At 41.2% G+C, this 19,272-nt stretch overlaps 1 protein-coding gene across 2 annotated transcripts in view; it reads left to right on the top strand.

The window, feature by feature from the left end:
• LOC149321292 (prickle-like protein 2) overlaps positions 1-19,272 on the top strand; it is a 364,893-nt gene that overhangs the window by 65,348 nt on the left and 280,273 nt on the right. Inside the window, exon 1 of one of the 2 annotated variants that reach the window (XM_089519003.1) lies at positions 5,556-5,570. The exons of the other annotated variant lie outside the window; for it this stretch is intronic. The gene's annotated coding sequence lies outside the window, so the exon portion shown is untranslated. Of the gene's footprint in view, positions 1-5,555; positions 5,571-19,272 lie in introns of those variants that run through there. 2 annotated transcript variants of the gene reach the window in all.

Below are 19,272 nucleotides of genomic sequence, written 5' to 3'. Positions count from 1 at the left end.
TTACCCAGGGTCACCAAATGGGTTTCAAGGCCAAGCAAAAATTCAGACCCTGGTCTTCAGAATCATAGCCCAATGCTCAAACCAGTACACCACACTGATTCCTAGCTATATATATATACTCCATAACTAACTCCATGTGAGGCCATGTTTTCAGTACAATTGGATAGTACCAAGGGATGTGTGGATTTCACTGAGGACTCACTACAACCCCCAATAGTTCAAGCAGTGATGTATCAGAAGCATAGGGATCAAAACCTGGGAAAGCTACTGTTTTGAACTACAGTATAATCCCCAGAATCTACTAGCTACCAAGTCCCATATGATTTAATAATGTGTGGGACATATGGTCTGTCCATCGCCGAAAAAGTATCCAAACTTTATTCTGAGCATGGTATTTTTAAAAAGTGACTTCTTGAAGTTCTTCTCTGATCATTATTCTGAATTCTGCACTCAAAGAACATCTTTAAGTTTTGCTTTGGGCTCTCCATCATGCAAAAGAGATGTTTTCTCTCCCTTTGTGCCACACAAGCAATAAGCAGATGGTATTGGACAGAGTGCTGTAGTTGGGGCTCACACCTGAACCCCAGGAGTGGGACTTTTGTAACATGCAAGTTACAGAAATTATTGAGCTACAACTTCCAGCATTCCTCGTGATTAGCTATGGTAGCAAGAGCTGCTGGGACATGTAGTTCAACGGCATCTGGAGAGTGGCATGGTTCCTCCCACTGGCTTAACTAGGGGGTCCTTTCACTCTACACAACTATAGCACTTTCAGTACCATGACAACATCCTGGAGTTTGTAGTTTTGTGAGTCACTTGAGCTCCGTGGCTGAGAATTCTAAGCACCCCTCCTAGAATTCCATAGGATATTATCATGATAAATAAAGTGGACTATAGTTCAATAATTGTGTAATGTGAAAGTGCCTCAGAAATTCAAGGAAGAGGCAGAACAGGAAAAGCTTTTTTGCCATGTAGGCAATGCCACAGTTGGGTAGCTTCCCACTGTGTTAAGTTATCACTTGAACATACAGTCATCTCTGTTCTCACATTGGGGTTGCTCTGTTACACTCTCCCACAGGTATTTACACAGCTTCTTCTATTACAGGGCTCCTGAGATCTTTTCTGACACATTCAGCCAGAACAGGTTGTTCAGCTTGTGCCAGTCCTCTGTTCATTTCCAAGCTCAATTCAAGGTGAAATAAGGGTGGGCAGAAGGTACATTTGGACCTCTTGGTAGATTTGTGTGGGCAGTTTACCATAAGTGGGAAAGGATTGCTGATTCCCAATTGTTTAGCAATGACAGTTGCAAAATGCCTCCTCACCCACCTTAAATTATATTGCTGGGAGCTTAGGAAAGCCAGTGGTAGGTTTTTGTGGAGAAGAACTGTGAGTTCTGTTCAGCTCTGGTACTCAAAACCAATTCCTGGACTCAAAATTCTTCACTTAAAATTATAGTGTATGCTTTTTGCATCACTTCTTACCGTCACCACATTACTGAATGTTCTGAGCAAGAAAATTAGAAAATCAAGACTGAAACCTTCCCACCTTCTCCTATAGAGCTTGGCACACTGAATACCTTAAGAACCAGCTTCTTTGATATATATCCCCACTTGCATGTTACATTCAGCAACTGAAGCCTTGTTCCAAGTGTCATTGCTAAATGAAATATGGTGTGACCTCACTAGGAGCTGGCCCTTTTTGGCAGTTGCCTCAAATTTGTGGAACAATTTCCCTAGAGAGTTCGCAATACATTTATTTATGGACATTTAGTCAATAAGCCCATAACCTGATCAGTGTCCATCACCAAATCTGCATATAATAATGCTGTTCATGACTGATGCTCTTATTTTGTTAATAATTTTAAATCAGATGGGTTTTTTTTTGCTGTTCTATGATGCTAATTATCTTTGAGCTCACTTTATGTATCCCTGAAAACTAGGATATAAGTTACGAAATATATATGTTGCTAAATATATAGTTTCGTTGATGTTGCATGCCTTCAAGCCATTTCTGATTTATGCCAACCCTAAGGTGAAGCTGTCATGGGATTTTCTTGGCAAGTTTCTTCAGAGGAGGTTTGTCATTGCCATCCTCTGAGGCTGAGAGAGTGTGACTTACCCAATGTCACCCTGTGAGTTTCCATGGCAAAGCAGGGATTCGAACCCTGGTCTAGAGTTATAGTCCAACACTCAAACCACAACACCACAGTGCATACATAAAGTTAAATTGATGCTGTTCAGCAATCCCAGTTAATCCAATTTACTTTTTTAAAAATGCCACCATCTCTTTTTGTCTTCTGCTTTGTTCAAAAGTAGTAACAAATTGTAGCGCTCACACATGCTCTTTTAAAAGAAATCAGGTCTTTGTCTAGCAGATAAAAAATCATTCATCTTAGCAACATAAATATCGGATCACTGTTCATGTGCCAAAAATACTTCAGTTAAACAAGTGAAAATTGTATGTGATATTTTAATACTTTAAACGGTCTCTTTCAAAGCAGTGACCCTGAGTAGGTTTTCAGCATGCAGTGAGCAGAAGTTTCTGACAATGATTAACTCATGGGACAAAATGCTAATGCATAAATGCCATCCAATGGGACACCTCAGATGGCAAAGAGAGAAGGAAAGCCCATAATAAATATGACCAGTGGGGGCACATTTTCAAATTACTCTCATATTTATGTCAAGAATGAAGAATATCTTGATAGATCAAAGCACCACTGAAGTTGTTTGTGCTAGGAATGGGCAGAATCTGGCCAAGTTACTTCTATGTACTATAGTTCCTACAGGCCCCCAGCTAATATGGCTACTGGCCATGTTGCCTGGGGTTTCTGGAAACAGCAGTCCAATAAATTTTTCCAAGGTTTAAGGAAAAGGCATCTACCTATGCTGTTCACTGGCTGTTGTCCGTTGATGTACCTGGCCCTGCTTAGTGTCCAAAACCATATGAAATTGGTTTTCTTCAGGTTGATATGGATTGTGTGTTAGATGTTGGAAGGAGAAGAGGCTACTGAATACTGTCTTCTTTTCCTTTCCTTTTCTTGTAGCTTCCAATTTAGTACTTTATGTAATTTAGAGGTGGAAAGGGCAGATCTGGGTAGTGGGTTATGTGAGGAAGGAAGAGAGGCAGAATATTTAGATGCTGAAAGGGAGTGAATCTGGATGATGCAAATTGGGGCCCTGGGTGTTTTCCTGCTAGTATGAAGGATGAGTCTCATTCACTCTCACACCTCTCTCCCCTCTGAGAGGCTGCGGCCTTGGAGAAGGAAAAGCTGTGAGTCACAGGTTCTCTATCCCTGCTCCTGAGTGTATAGCCATTGGGAAGCTACACAGTCATCATCAGTTGCCAATTAACAGATGATAAATGCATTTGTGGAGCTGCCTAAGACTGAACTCCAATGTAGGCAGTAGTGATAAAAAACAAGAATCAATCCCAGTGATAGTTCTCCAGAGTTTTGTTTTGGTATTGTTGAAGAGTGGGGAGACAACTGAAGGAGAGTCCTAGGAGATCATGTCAGGTGGAGGAGGTCATATGCAGATACAGGTGTTGTGAAATACAAACAAATAAATAAACAAAAAAACACCCCATGAAATTTCAAACACACGTGGTCCCAATTTTTTGGAATTTGTACCATTTGATTGAGATTCTAATCAGCAGAGAACAATTTAGCTTCATCATCTCAATGTGACAGTACTTCACACATTTGAAGTTCACTACCCTTAATAGAATGACTAAACTGAAGCTGTCTTACACTGGACATATTATGAGATGATTTAACTCATTAGAAAAGAGAGTAATACGCAGTGAAGTGGAAGGCAGTAAGAAAAGAAGAAGGCTACACTACAGGTGGATAGACGTAGTCAAGTAAGCTACAGCCCTGCATTTGCAAGATCTGAGCAGGCAGCTGATGTCTTGGAAGTCACTCATTCATAAGGTTGTCATAAGGTGAAGTCAGTAACTATTACAAACCCTCTTAATCATATCTTCTCTCTAAATTTATCCAGCTTCTTCTTTTTTTAATTTTAAAATGTTGCAAACCAGGAATATGAATAAAAACCAAAAAAGGCAAAAAACAGTAACAAATGCAGACAAAAACAAGCTAAAGTGCAGCATTTAAAAACCAAGAACAGGGATTCAAGGGCAACATTACATAAAAAGAGGAATGGACTCAGAGTAGAGAGACACCACCTTTGTGCCAACGTGTCCATCCAAGAGGAGCCATGTTACAAAGGAAGATCCACTGCTGCTCCAACATCATTGAGATAAGCAATAAGTGGAAACCATTGTTCTTCAAAAAAAAAACAAAAAAAAAAACAGGAGGATTACAACCCTGCAACCTTTTAGACTGATCAGTGAGCTTTTCCATGAGCCAAATATTCCAAAATCAAGACCACCAATCACTCATATTGAATCTCCCAGTTTTCCAAGTCCTGGCAATCTCAATCTTGGCCAACGCCAACAAAAATGCAATAATATCTTTATAAAACATTATCTTGTTTTCATTAGTAAGCACTGAAAGCAATAAAAGTTCTGGAGAAGGGACAATTTTTTGTACAGTGATTTGTGAAGCTAAATTAACTACAGAGAGCCAAAATGTGAACACTTTTGGATAATCATACCACATGTGCAGGAAGGTACCTCTATCACTACACCCTCTCTAATACTTGAGATGGGGTTCTTAGTAATGCGTGCAAGTTGTAGTGGTGAGGTACCATCTATGCAACTTGAAGGGTGGTTTCTTTCAGGGCTATAGAATTGGATTTATATGGGGGAGTGCTATCCAGCTAACCTATCCAGTTTCTGAAACCTTTTCTATCAGTAAGCCAAATCCATGAATTTGTCTAACACTTGTTTCCCATGCTCACTGGGCCAGATTTCATCATCATGACCTGTAGCAACAAACTCCATTCTAGCCACATGTTGAGTGAAATACTTTTTCCTCTTGCCATGTTATATATATGTGTCCTAAGAGTTTTAACTGAGTTCCATGTTTAAGAGAGACAGAATCAATGTCGGTGCATTTTCAATACCTTGGTATCCATAAGGGTGTAAATCACTGCAATGTCTTTTTCCACTCTTTGCTGTTGTGTCCCTTCAAGTCATTTCTGATAAATGGCAACCCTACCACAGGGTTTCCTTGGCCAGATTTGTACAAAGGAGGTTTGCCATTTCCTTCCCCTGAGGCTGAGAGCATGGAACTTGCCCAAGATCACCCAGTGGGTTTCATAGCTGAGCGTGGAGTCAAACCCTGATCTCCAGAGTCCTAATCCAACACTCATACCACTGTGCCACACTGGCTCTTGCCCACACTACCAATTGAATTTTATTTGTTAAAAAATTGCTGCAAAGAATTAATTTAGCTTCCCCCCCACCCCATTGCACCTTGTTCATTATATATTTAAAGAAATTCTGTTGGTTATTTTTATATCTTTAGTAACTTGCTGTCATAAATTCTTGATATTCTAACCAATCTTTCACACAGGGGCTTTAACATGTGCAACAGCCTTGTGAAATTAGCCATACAGCGACCATTCCCAGTTTCAGACACAGCTATTGATTGGTTCTCAGTGGTGAGTTATGAACTCGATAATATTTTTGTTGCCCTTACCAAATGGAAGTTATTACTAACACTTGTCTCACTGGGATATTTCTTTAAATATAAAACTCAAAAGCCTAGAATTGCTCTCACATTCTGGAGCAATTAAGAGTGTTTTGGAATGACTTCCTAAGACATTAATAAAGTTATTTCTTTCCTGCAACTCATTTCCCTTGCTTGTAAAGCATAATGTACAGATACACAATTTATTTTGTTGGGTAGTTGGTGTATGGGTGGGAATTTGGTTACTGTTTTTTTTGGGGGGCTGCATTTACTTTTTACATTTAAAAAAAAAACAAAGTGTTACATACTGTAAATACTAAAATACACAGATTTCTGTCATTTTCACATTTCTTATATGTACCCTGTTTGGTTGCCCATTGATAATTATTTTTAAATCTTTGAGAGGGGCAGGAAGCTGTCATTATGTAGATAATATCCTGTTCTATATCTCATTTTCACAGGTGAGGTGGAGAAAGTATTAGTCCACATCAGGAATTGGGGTGGCGTGGGTGACTTGAAACTTAATTCTGAAAGCATGGAGGTGCTGTGAAGGGTTTCATCAGAGAAATGTTGCCTGCTCTGCTTTAGATGGGGTTGTAACACTTCCTTTAGAGGCCATCCACAACTAAACAACAGACTCTTTGGATAGCACAGAAGAGGCAAAAAACATGGTGTCCTCTAGATGTCATTGGACTGCAACGCCCAGCAATCCTCCATTACTATAACCACAAGATGTTGAGAGTTGTATTCAAAGCAACATCTACAGGGCTTCATTTTGCCCAGCAGTGGAGTAGTGCATAACCTTGGGATGGTGATGAGGTAGATGTATCAATGTCTGGTAGGTATCAACTGGACCAAGTCTGTGGTGGCCATGATATTTCCAGAAGATAGTCTTCTATTTTGAAGTCTGTCAGAGGGTAGTATTGTTCATGAAAGTGTCCTGTGTCTGAAGGGCTATCTGGGCTAAGTCTTTAAAGAACTTTAGTATGTGAGTGCAAGGTTGTTGCAGTTGCCTACCAAGTATGTGAGTATGTAAGTGCAAGGATGTTGCAGTCCGCCAGGACAACAGACTGAGTACATCCATCACAGTTTTCCTATTTTTTTTTCAGATGTGTGGCATCTCTGTATTAAAGCCATTGCTTCTAAATATGCATCTATGGCCCGGTACAGACCCCCCCCCCCAAAAAGGGAGGTCTGCCGGCACCTCCCCCCCCCACCCCGCAGGAAGCAGCAGCCACCAAACTGCACAGCTTCCCTGTAGAGAAAAAAGAACCCGCGAAAAGCGGGTTCTTTTTGTACTGTGCCAGTTACACCCGAGTGCACCAATGGTGCACTTGTGACGTAACTGGCACGGCGCAATGTGCGGGTGCTATGCGTCCATCACATCACAATGGCAGCACCCATATAGATGGGTTGGCACCATTCTTATGGTGCCGTGCCATACTAGGGTTAGGGACCATGTGGTTGCCGTGTGGTCCCTTAACCCTAGTACGCTGCCAGCACGGCGCATTTGGCCCATCTGGACTGGGCCTATATATACAAATTACTACACACAAATGTTATGAACCTGCATGGCAGGGGGTTGGACTGGATGGCCCTTTTTGTCTCTTCCAGCGTTATGATTCTATTACAACCTGTGCCATCTTTTATCCTCTTTCTTTGATGATGAATACTGTAAGTGACCAACCTAACTAGGTCTAGAGCCAACACTTGACATTCTTGGGCAGCTACTGGGGTTGATTCCTGCCCCAGGATCATCAGGATGAACCATTTTAAATTTCTCACAATACCTCAAGAATAGTTGCTCTGGGGCATTGTGGGAAGTATTAAAAATAGAAGCTTCCCAGTCATCTGTCAGTGTTGAGGTGGAACAGAAGCTCTGAAATCCAGCAGGTGATACTTTACCAAGGACTCATTAACCCTGAAGCTGGCCTTCAACTGGACTGCAAGACTGTTGAGAGTTCTTGCAAAGAAGCAAGCGGCTGCTGTCCCATTTGTTTAAAATGAGAAATTGCCAAGGTCACTGGTGCTGAATGGGCATCTGCAAAACCGGTTACTTTTCCTGGTATTTTTTATTTGTATAGACCAGTGTTGCTGAGACAGAACATTAATCTGGAAAAAGTGGACAGAGAATTTTTGCAGACTGGATTGGTATTGTTATCACACAACTGTAAGTGCATGCTTATTGTTGTGTGCAATAATGTATCAGATTCCTTATTAAAAATGCAGACAGTAGCGAAGCCCCTTAATCATAGTCACACAGTATCTTGTTGCCCATTCAGTAGCTAGGAGTGGAGCATAAATTCATGGAGAAATAAACGTGCTTTCATGGTGGGTTTACAATTAACCCACTGCTTTATTTTTGCAGATTGGATGCCAGTGAAACTACTGCCTATTGTGGACACTGTTTGGCAACAGCAAGCATGTCTTTCCCCATCAGGAGTAGAACAACAAAAACATTTCAAAGTTCCACTAATATTGAAATATTTGAGTTCCTTGTAGACCACTACCCAAATACCAGCCAGATTTACAGTATCTTTTCTTTTTTTAAATGTCCGGTGTGATTTATCTGTATCCCAATCTCTTGCTTAACATTGCATTTATCCAGGCTTTAACTTGAGCAGATTGTTTTAATTGCTCGCACTGCAGTGTTGTTGTGCTAAACTCAAGACAGATGGTGCTTGAAAACAGACCACACAGGGAGGCTGGCAACCTTGGGCTTGCTTGCTTAGCTGGGTAGCCCTTTTGCATAGCAAAGAGGGACCTGCTGCCTTTTCAGAAGATGACAGCGAGTGGAAATTAGAAAGTGGCGGCAGCGGGGAGGGGAGAGAACTAAGTAGCAACAGCAGCAGCCCAGAATTGGCAAAGATCCAGTGAACTCTCTGGTTGCCTGTTTCGGGATTAAGGTTTTTAACAAGAGGCAGAGAAAAGACAAAGAGGCCTGTGCTGAAAGCAAACAAGTTTCTTTGGTTTCCCAACTTTGACCTGTTGGTTTTGTGTCTGCGTTGGCCTGTAGAGCTTTGCTGCGAAACTCATGGAAACGTCACTCATTCCTAAGCGATAGAACCACCCTGGGGGTTTGGTATGGAAGAGCTCTTGTTGGATTGAAGGTCGTGTGCGGATTAATATGGAGCCCTGTGAGAACAGAGATAGCTGCAGCTCTCTCCTTGCACTTCCATTTTGTTGCTTCTCTTCAAATGGGACTGCTTTCTGGGATAGAAAAATGAAGAAGAAAAAATGGTAAATTCCAAGTGTGAAACTTGGATGGATCATGTTTAGCATGCAAATTGCCAAGCCAGAGTATGGTGCTATGAGAACAGGCCATAGACAAATTTCTTATCTAGGCTAATAATAATAATAATAATAATAATAATAATAATAATAATTTTTATTTATATACCGCCCTGTGGCGAACCAATCCGGGCGGTTTACAACATTAAAATAACATACAGCTTAAAAACAATATATTTCCCTCCCCCCTTAAAAAGTTATTAAACAACATATCTAATTTAAAACCACAATAACTAGTTAAAATAACAATAAAGTAAACAAAATAATACCAACTTGTGTTGGTTGTTCAGTAACAGTTCCTGGGAGAATTAGCAACACTTACAGTGCTATCTTGTGCATACTAAGGATTATGAATGTTACATTGGGATTTGGGAGATTCAAGGTTAGCTCCTGCCCCTGAACCATGATACTCAGTGGATGATATTTGGGTCAGTTACTCAATTCCTGCCCTACCTGACAGAATATGACAAGAACATTGGCAAGAGGAGAGCCATGTGCTCTTCCTTGTGCTCACTGGGGATCTAATGCATAACAAACAAACAATGGATATGATGGCTGTTATGATGCTATTTCTAGATTCAAAGGCAACATATTACTGGTGTTTGATGGTTCAATAGCAGGAGGAGGCTGCTTGTGTATTTCCCAATGGCATTTGGCTAGACAGGGCTTTATTCTCATCCTGCAGGGCACTTAGGTTTTTCAATAAGCCTTATTGTGTTCAGTGGGACTTCTGCCTTGACAAGAATACATACAATTGCAGTTTGAATAGCAAGACTAGAGAAGTGACTGGCTGCTCCTCAATTGCCATGTTTCAGTTGCCTTTTTAGTGGTTGCTAATATACTTTCTGTGTGCCTTTGCTGCAGCTAGTGTAAGCCCTTGGGATAAGATTGCCAGACTTACAACACAACTGTTTGAAACCACAATCCCACCTTAATCCTGGTTGTTCATTGATGAGTCATTCTCAGTTCAAGAACAAAGTCAGGTTTTCCCTTAAGAAAGGAAAGCTCTCCCCCACTCCTGCCCAAAACCCCACTTTCTGTGACACCGAACATAGATTTGGTTTGATAGGTTATGGAACCCATTTAGTTTGTCTCTAAATCTAAATCAGTTTTAGATTTATTGCTGGAATATATTGCACTCCAATACACACACTTTTCAGAAAGCAGCTGTGAATTCATTTCTGACACCTCAATTCTCCCCCTTCATGATAGGTGGTCTAATGGACCAACCAATTCTCTGGCAGGTTTTGCCTTAAATTACAATTTTATAATTTCTTAAAATTGATTTTTACATTGTTAACAAAGTGCCCTCCAAATTCTTTCTTGGACTGTCTCATTATATTTAAACAGTGAGAATGAATGTTTGTTTCAATTTTCCTCTCTAGGATTAACTTTTCCTTTGCTTTTTAAAGACCTCCCAAATTTCTCTGTCATTATTCTTTTTACATCACAGTGGTACTTCTTTATATGTCTTTTCATTTATATTTTCATTTACCCTGTGTTTTTATGGTGACTGAAAAGGCAAAAAACTATGTGCAATGTGGAGATGTTAATTATAATTACTTTTAACCCCAGTTGAGCTAGTACCTTTTCTTTGGCAAAGTTTCTTTTTTTAAAAAAACCAAGATGTGATAAGTTTTTGTGTGTGTGTTACTCCTGGCATCTGTTTCTTTCTAAAAAGACATTCGCTTCATTGTGCTTACTGTTCCTGAGTGACTAAGCCAGTGGGTTTCAGTTTCAAACTGTATTCCAAAGAACCCTTGGATTTCTTGGAAAGATACTAGACGTTCCTCAGTGACATCATTAATGGCTAGACAAGCATTTTTTTATAGAAAATCTTCCTCTGGAACATCAGTGCAAGAAAGGGGCAGAACCTGGGAAAATTACTTTTTTGTATTACATATTCCAGAATTCCTCAAACTGGTGTCTAGATCAGGTAGGGAATTCTGAGGGTTATAATGCACTAAAATAACTTTGCCAAGTTTGGGGAATGGTGGATGTGTTTTAAAGCAAAGTGGGGGAAAGCTAGATCAGGATATCTCTTGCTAGATTCCTACATAATCTGCTGTAGATCTGCAAGGCTTTTTGACTCCCTGTTTTAATACCAGCAGAAGCAGCAGAAACAACAACAGCCCCTTTCCCCTTCCTGTAGGCTAAGATGGTGAATTAGAGAAAGCTTGAAGGAAAATCGAGCAATGAATGCTTTTATACAGTAAAAGGAATACAATTTCAGTCCTAACACTGAAATAAAATTCTTGGTCTCCACCATGTAGTCAGACCTCTTCAACCCTTTCCCTTAATTCTACTAAATGTACAACTGTCCTAAGAGACTACCTACTTTGATCCTGAGTCCAGTTTTTTAGCGGGGGGGAGCAGATCCTGGAAACCTGAAGTATGGACCACCCCGGTTCTAAAGATAAATCAGGAACATCTGTCTGCCCAGATGTTAATGCAACTGCCATTACCCTTCATCACTGGCTTTGCTAACTGTGACTCATGGAAGTTCCAGTCTAACAACATCTAGATGACCACACATTCTCCAGCCCTTGCCTAAGACATATGTACATTGTATCAATTCACATGGAATGGGGTGAAGTTTTGCACTTCCACTCTTGAATTCCCAAAGTGAGTTTCTATTCTTCCAAAGGCTTCTATAATGCATAATGGTTTTCTATGGCAGATGTGCAAGAATTCCTGAGTTGTTACCTGATGAAATGTTACCAACTGGGATTAATGGGAAAATGGTTAATGACTAATGTGGGTACTTCATGGAGCCACATCTTCCTTTCCATTTGTGCCTTCTCCATTTACAAAATTAGTCTGGGGAGATGACCAAAGTGTTCAGTATTGCCAGTTCAGCGTAGCATTGCCTTGACCCGAGATTGCAAAGGATCAAATTATGGAGTCATAAAATCATAGAGCTGGAAGGGGCCTCATGGGCCTTTCAGTCCAACCCCCTGCTCAAGGTAGGATCTCCAGCTAAAGCATCTTCAGCAGATAGCTGTCCAGCCTCTTTCTGAAGATGTCCAGAGGAGGAGACCCCAACACTACTTTAGGCAATTGGTTCCATTGCTCAACCACTCTTACTGTCAAGGTGTTCCTTCTAATATTTGATCAAAATCTACCGTCCTGTAACTTCAAACCATAAAATTTTGTCTTATACAGCGCGCCCGCGTCATACGCGTGTGCGCCTTACGCGGCTTGAGCATATGCAGTCAAGCCACGGGGTGCGCGCGAGGCAGAAGGGGCGGCGCGTCCCATTCAATTGAATGGGTGTGCGTGCCCGTTGCGCCCCGCCCCGCCGCCGTGCACGAGCCCCATTGTTTACAATGGGGCTTGAGCATAGGCGGAATTCGCCTTACGCGGTGGGATCCGGAATGGATCCCCGCGTAAGGCGAGGACCCACTGTACTCTGGGGCAGCAGAGAACACGCCTGCCCCATCCTCTCTGTGACAGCCCTTGAGGTATTTAAAGAGTGCAGTCATGTCATCCCTTAGTCTTCTCTTCACTATGTTCAACAAGTCCAGTTCCTTCATCCTTTCTTCATATGTTTTGTTCTCCTTACCATCCTTGTTGCCCTTCTCTGAATCTGCTCCAACTTGCCTATATCCTTCTTAAAATTAGGCACCTAGCACTGAAAGCAGATGAGGTTCCAGATGGGGCCTGACCTGAATATATAACCATAGAATTTAGTGGGACTAATACTAATACTTTTCTCGACTTAGAATCTATGTTAATTAATGCAGGCTAAAATAGCATTCACCTTTTTTGCTCCAGCATCACACTGCTGGATCACCTCTCTCTCTCTCTCTCTCTCTCTCTCTCTCTATCTATCTATCTATATATATATATATATATGTACCATATATACTCATGTATAAGTCAACCCCACGTATAAGTCGAGGGCAGTTTTTTGGGGCCAAAATCATGGATTTTGATATGACCAGTGGATAAGTTGAGGGTCAAACACTGGAGCACGTTACAAAAGATCTAAAGGGGGAAACAAAGCACCACTTCCCTCCCTATATCTCCCTCTCTGGTCTTCTCCCAAGGGCCACAGTCTCTACATGGAAAAGGGGAAACAAACCTCAGCAGACACACACACACCCTTACCAAAAGCATCTCCAAGGCTCATGGCTTGCAAAGGGAATGACAGACACCCCCTTCTCTCTCTGCCCTTCATTTCCAGGACTCCCAAGGCTCATGGCTTGCAAAATGAGGTACATACCTTTCTTTCTCTCTGCCCTTCACCCCCAGGATTTCCAGGCTCATGGCTTGTAAAACTGGGTACAAGTGTGGGCATATTCTCTGTGTGTTTGTGTACCTTGCCTCAGCAGCTGCCTGTTAGCTCTGGCTGCACAGGAAGGCTGAGGAATAACAGACACACACACAGTGGGGGGGGGGGGGGGAGAGAGAGAGAGAGAGAGAGAGGAGAGTGCAGTGCTAGGGATTAAAACGGGTAGCTGTTACAAGGCTACAGAGGAAGGTGGGCACTTCTTCTTTCAGGAAATTTATAAGCATTAACTTATTGCCACATATATAAGTCTACCCACGATTTTGGAGTCCATTTTGGGGCATAAATTTCTCGACTTATAGTCGAGTATATATGGTGTGTGTGTGTGTATTAGCCAGATGCTAAAAAGACATTCTCAGGAAGAATTTCTGGTTTTTTTCTGGAGGTCACAAAGGATGATGGTGATGATTTTGTTCTATGACTGGCTATAGGGACAGAGCCAGATACTTCTCCAATCCCTCCACCCTCACCTGGGGTGAGAGGGTTTTCAGTGTTTCTGCCTGTCCAATCCTGCTTTCCCCCTATTCCTGTGCTCCATTAAACATTTACCTTTTTTCATTTGCCTTGTGTGTCTTATGGTTTGTTTTTACCCTGTGCTGCTGCCCTTTGCCCCTGTGGCCATTTCAAATCAAGGTTTGGCTGTTGTACAGCTTGTGTATGTCCACATGTGTTGTCCTATACTTCTATTCTGCATGGAGAGTGCATAATGCTGTGATGGCCTGTGTCCACATGTAGTTCTTTATGCTATTCTAAGGGCCTGAATTGAGGCCTTTGTATTAGTTACAAAGAGAAAACCCCACAAAGCAATAGTACTGTAAAATACAACAAGAACAACACAAGAGAAAATTGCTGGTGAAAGAAAAGGAAGGCTGAAACATAGCTAGTTGTAGCCACCAGTCACAAGTATAGCCTCTTATTTCTCTGTTTCTCATGTGGGCTTCCACCTCCCAACCTATTATTAAAGCAGGAATATATGTGCTTCTCTAATCAGGGACAATTTCAGGTCCAATAATATTGATACCAGTGCTGTTTTCCAGAGGTTTTACAGTTTATATGGGATGCACATTTAAAGGGTCTCAAATTAGAACTGACATGACAGTTAGTTTGTACAGGCAGTGAATCTTAGGCTAACATGTACAGGACATGAGAGGTAAATTTCCCAGTGTAAGGTACACATACACCCAGAAACAAACCTCAAGTGTCTGGAATGAGTTAAGGTAGATTATGGATCTCTTCTAGCATCTCTCATCTTCCAGCAAAGTTGGACCTCAATACTTTTGTTGTTTGATGATGGGGCCAGGTCAGTACATCCTTGTATCTTTTTCCCCTTCTAGAATCCTTTCCCTTATCCATGATCCACTGCTTTTGTTGTTATATGCCCATTCTTGGGCCATGTCTGCACAGCCCAAATAATATGTCCTTCCCCCATCATAACGGTGATCAGTCCAGATGACACAGGGCCCAATTCCCAGTTCTGGTGATGTACAGCCAGATCAGCACCAAACTTACTGTATACCACACTTAACATTTATTTTAAAAATTCACCCTTTGCTTTGGAGTGATGGGGTGGCTGTTCATAATGCATTGCCACTGCCAGTGTAAGTTGCTCTTTATGAGGTCAGAACGAGGCACCTAACCATGTGATTGATGCTGGGCAGCTCATTTTCAGCCTCAGAGGGAGAAACTCACAGTGGTGGGCATCCTAGTGGGACGCTTGTGTGAACAACTGCCCAGCATTATTCTGAAATGGCCAGGGAATTGTGGTGGAGAGTTGGGGCAGCTTTGTGCCCAGAATTCTCCAGGACGCTCCTGGAGTATTCTGGCCTGTGAAGATATGGCTTCAATGGTTTGGAAAGAGCTTTCAAAATAATAATAATAATAATAATAATAATAATAATAATAATAATAATAAATTGAGTTTGTCTAAATAAGGTTTCCGTATCCAGATGGTGTTGCGTGCAGATGACGCATGATCCTAAGATGCCCAGAAGCCAGATTCATGCTGCCTGGCTGCCCGCACGTGGGCTAGCTTCCAGGTGCTCTGGCAGCATGGTGTTTAGACACCGCACATTGCCAAAGCACCTTAACTGACAAAGCACCCTAAAGCCAGCTTACAGCTGTTGGTGGGGTTGAAAAGCCAGCTTTTTGTCGGCACAAAAAGGAGCGACTCTTTGCTGCTTCTTTTTCAGCCAGCAAAAAGGTGGATTGGGCCATGACATGCAGTTTCCTTGGCCCCAATCTGGCTTTGTCAGAGGTGGCTTCATGGGGTGGTCTGTTTCACCATTACACTCTGGTCACAACTGAGGGAACCACATAGGAAGTACTATTTTATAAAGGAGGCTTTTCCGTCTGGAAACTTAAATCATGTTCTGAGCTTAGATGCCACAATTGGTTTTGCATTGCACCAGCTTACCTGGCTCATTGCATGTGACAAGGGTAGCTGATTCATCTTCAATTTTGTCTAATGGCATTTGCAGAGGCTCAGTTAGTGCATTCCTTGTCTTGTGAATACCCACTATGAGAAGCATGAGAAGCCATGCCCTAAAGAATTTTAATGCATAATGAACCAATTTAAAAGACAGAACTGTGGAGACCAGGAAGTTATTTAATCTCTCTGCATTCTGGTAGACAGTCTCCTTACTTTCCTCAGGACACTAGGCTACTTGGAGATATTAATGTGCCTGAAGCACTGTGTCACAAATTAGCATTGTGTGTTATATCTGCTTTGGTATAAGAATTGAATTTGGCAGGTGGTTCTTGTATTCTTCAGAGCATTTTTTGAGCTGATGGGGAATAGAAGATGTTGAAATCTTAGGATACTACCCCCTGTTTACTTGATTTGAACGCTTGTAGCTTCTCAACAAAATTATAAAGTGCTAGTGACTATCATCAAACCTCATAGCCAAGCAAGAATTTGAACCCGAGTTTCCTGTATTGAAATCTGCCAAGTACTGCAAGAAACTGGTGCAGCAATTAAAACTGATAATTAAAACATGGCTGTGATTGTCTAGGACAGGGTGATCAGACCCCCAGATAGTGTTGAATTGCAGGTTCCATCCCTTACTATAGCCAATAACCATAGTAGGGCTTTTTTTATTTTTGTATCATCGTTGCTGTTTTGCTTGGGCAAGATATTCCTCACATCAGTCTACATCTAATTTTTAAATTCTTTTTCTTTACTTAGGGAGAGATCTTGGGTGATTGCTGCTCACCATGAATGTGGCAGTTTCTTTCTATGATTAAATGGTACTTTAGCATAAATAATCCTTTATGAAAGAAGATGCTGCAGCATCAGTGCAGCACTGTCAGCATTGCCTTCAGTTTCCAAAGAAACATGGGCAGAGCGTGGAAAAGGAAGACTGGACTATAACTCCAGAAGTGCCCCAATCAGCATAACCATTGGCCCGCTAGTTTGGGAGGTCCAGGAGTAGTAGGGAAAAAAAGTAACATTTCCAAACTTTGAGTCCAGGAAAAAGAAGAAAGGTTGCTGGTCTTCTTTTGCCTTCCCTATCAAAGCCTCCACCACTGATTGTTATCTCATCTTGGCCCCAAAGTTAAGTTCCCACCAAGAACTGGCTGGCCTATAGGGTGAGTACTTGAGCAAAATTGTACTGGAGGTGGGTTATGATCCCCTCCTCAGTTCCTTTTGAAAAAGCATTGTTCACTTATGCCAAGGTGGGGAGCTTCAGACCAGTGGTGTCACTCGCAGGGTGCAAGGGGTGCGGACAGCACCAGGTGACATCCTAAGGTGAGGTGACACCACTACTCCTCAAACATCTGTATTTTGGTAGAAACAGGCTGCAGCGTTTGCCTATATCTCTTTAAAATTCTGAAGAGATGGGGCGAGTGGGGTGAGGGTCAGTGGGAGGAGAAAGGAGGGGGGCCAGTTTTTTTTGGGAGGGGGAATCAAATTTCAAAATTAAATTTTTATTTTTTTTTAAAAAAATCAAATTTTCTTTAAAAACATCACATTTTACCAAATTTTCACTTTAACCACACAACACTATGTATATGTGAGCACATTTGTGCTCTGTGTATGATATTGTAATTTAAAGGTATACTTTTAATTTTTCTGGTTGTTTATGTCACAACTGTTACCATTACATTCAGTAATATATGGGAATTATGATTTATGAGTAAATTAGTACAAAAACATTACTAAGGGTGCTGTATGGTGTGCTATGGGAGGAGGTCAATTGCAGGGGTGGAGTGACACCATGAATTACTGCACTGGGTGACACCAACCCTATCCACTGCTTCAGACCACACAGCCATATTTGGGCTTTCTGAGAGTCCAATCTAGAGACATCTCGAGACAGCTACACTGTTCCCCTCCTTCTCAATGATGTGCAGAGTTGTCTGGTCAGGTCTATCCCAGGACTGAAGTATTGGGACCAAAATTTGAGACCTAGAGAAGACCTTTTGTCACAGAAGATAGCACCTGGTGATGTGACAAAAGGCAAACCCTGGTGATGTCATTATGCATGATATCTTAAGCATCAACCACAATTGTACAAAATATGCCATTCAAAAAAGAAGATAAAGCCTAATAAATGAAGAACACACAGAGAAACATATGTACACTCATACCTCCACATTTGCAGTTTTGACTTTTGCAGATTTGATTATCCACTGATTTTATTATGATTTTCTCCCTAGGAATATCTACATCTTCCAGCACAACTCTATGGTCAGCTTTAACCAAAGGTCACACTGAAGGACCTAGAGATTCCTAGAGAGAACACTACACTAGGCATTTGTAGGCCCCCCAATGCAATTCTGTGGTCATTGTCTGACAGATGTTGACCACAGAGTTGCACTGGAGGACACAGAGATTCCTAGATAGGTGTTCTCTCAGGTAAAAACATAGTGCTTTTGTTAGTTGTGTTTTTTCCACATTCACAGGGGTCCTGTGCTTCTAACCCTAGCAAATGTGGAGGGATGAGTATGTATAAATGTTCATATACACACTTTTTAACAACAACTCTCTTGTCTCAAGATTCCTGTGCTCCTGACATCTGGAAACTCCTGGTGGTTTTCCAGTTTGGTTTCATTTTCCTCCTTCTTGACAACATTGAAAGGATGAAATACCTCTCCTTTGGCCTATGTTTTATTATTCTGATAGGCTCTTGGGAACTGCCAGTTAAAGGAAGGGCTTTTAGGAAGGTGCCATACTGTTTTCACTGCACTTTTTTAAACAGATTTTCATTATTTTTAAACTGCACCATTTAAATTGTTTTAAAAGGTGGTTGATAATTTAATTCCATCTTAATGTTCATTTTGGTATGCATTTCACTATTTTAATTTAAATTCATAAACTGGCTTGAGAGGTAGGAGATTAAAAATGGTAATACAGGCTGAATGTCCTTACCCAAAATACTTGGGACCAGAAGCATTTGGGATTTTTTTTTTTCAGATTTTGGAATTCTAGACAAGGGATTATCATAGAATCACAGAGTTGAAAGAAACCACAAGGTCATCTCTTCCTACTAATGATTGTCAGTGAAACAAAAACAAATATGTAGCAAATAAATAGAGCTCTCTTCTGCCCCTGCCAGTGTAGTCAAGGATTATCAGGAAGCCATAATCCACTCTGGTATTATCAATGGCATGACATTTTGAACCACAAATGAATACGCTTATAGAGGTAAAGGAAGACAGGGCGAGCGTAATGAGCAAAACACGGGAAGGATAATGAGAAGCAGTAGAGGCCCCCCAAAAGACAGAGCGTGAAGCTTTGCTGAAAATGGTTCTTAATCTCTGTTGGCATACTGGCAGGGTGCCAGGGTCATTGTTTGTATGCTGATAGGACAAACAAAACAGCTTTTTAATTACCTCTCCATCATGTTGTAGAGTGGCACTTCCAATTGATTAGGAAATATTTGGAAATGCAATTGACACTAAGCGTAGTTTATTAGAATTTAGTAGAAAACCATTTGCACTGTGGATTTTTGAAAGGACACTTTAATGGATAGGGTTCACTCTAGCTTTGAGACACATTTTGTTTCAATTTGTGCATGTTTCCTTTATTTTGTTTTTTGTGTGAAGGGAATATTTGCAATCTATTTGGAATATCTTCAGAAGAAAG

This window comes from Sceloporus occidentalis, unplaced genomic scaffold, assembly GCF_023333645.1.
Source record: "Sceloporus occidentalis isolate IW3139 unplaced genomic scaffold, rSceOcc1.0.p SCAF_1, whole genome shotgun sequence".
Lineage (NCBI taxonomy): Eukaryota > Metazoa > Chordata > Lepidosauria > Squamata > Phrynosomatidae > Sceloporus > Sceloporus occidentalis.
Note: the sequence above shows the minus strand (reverse complement) of the source record. Positions and strands in the feature narration are given on the sequence as shown.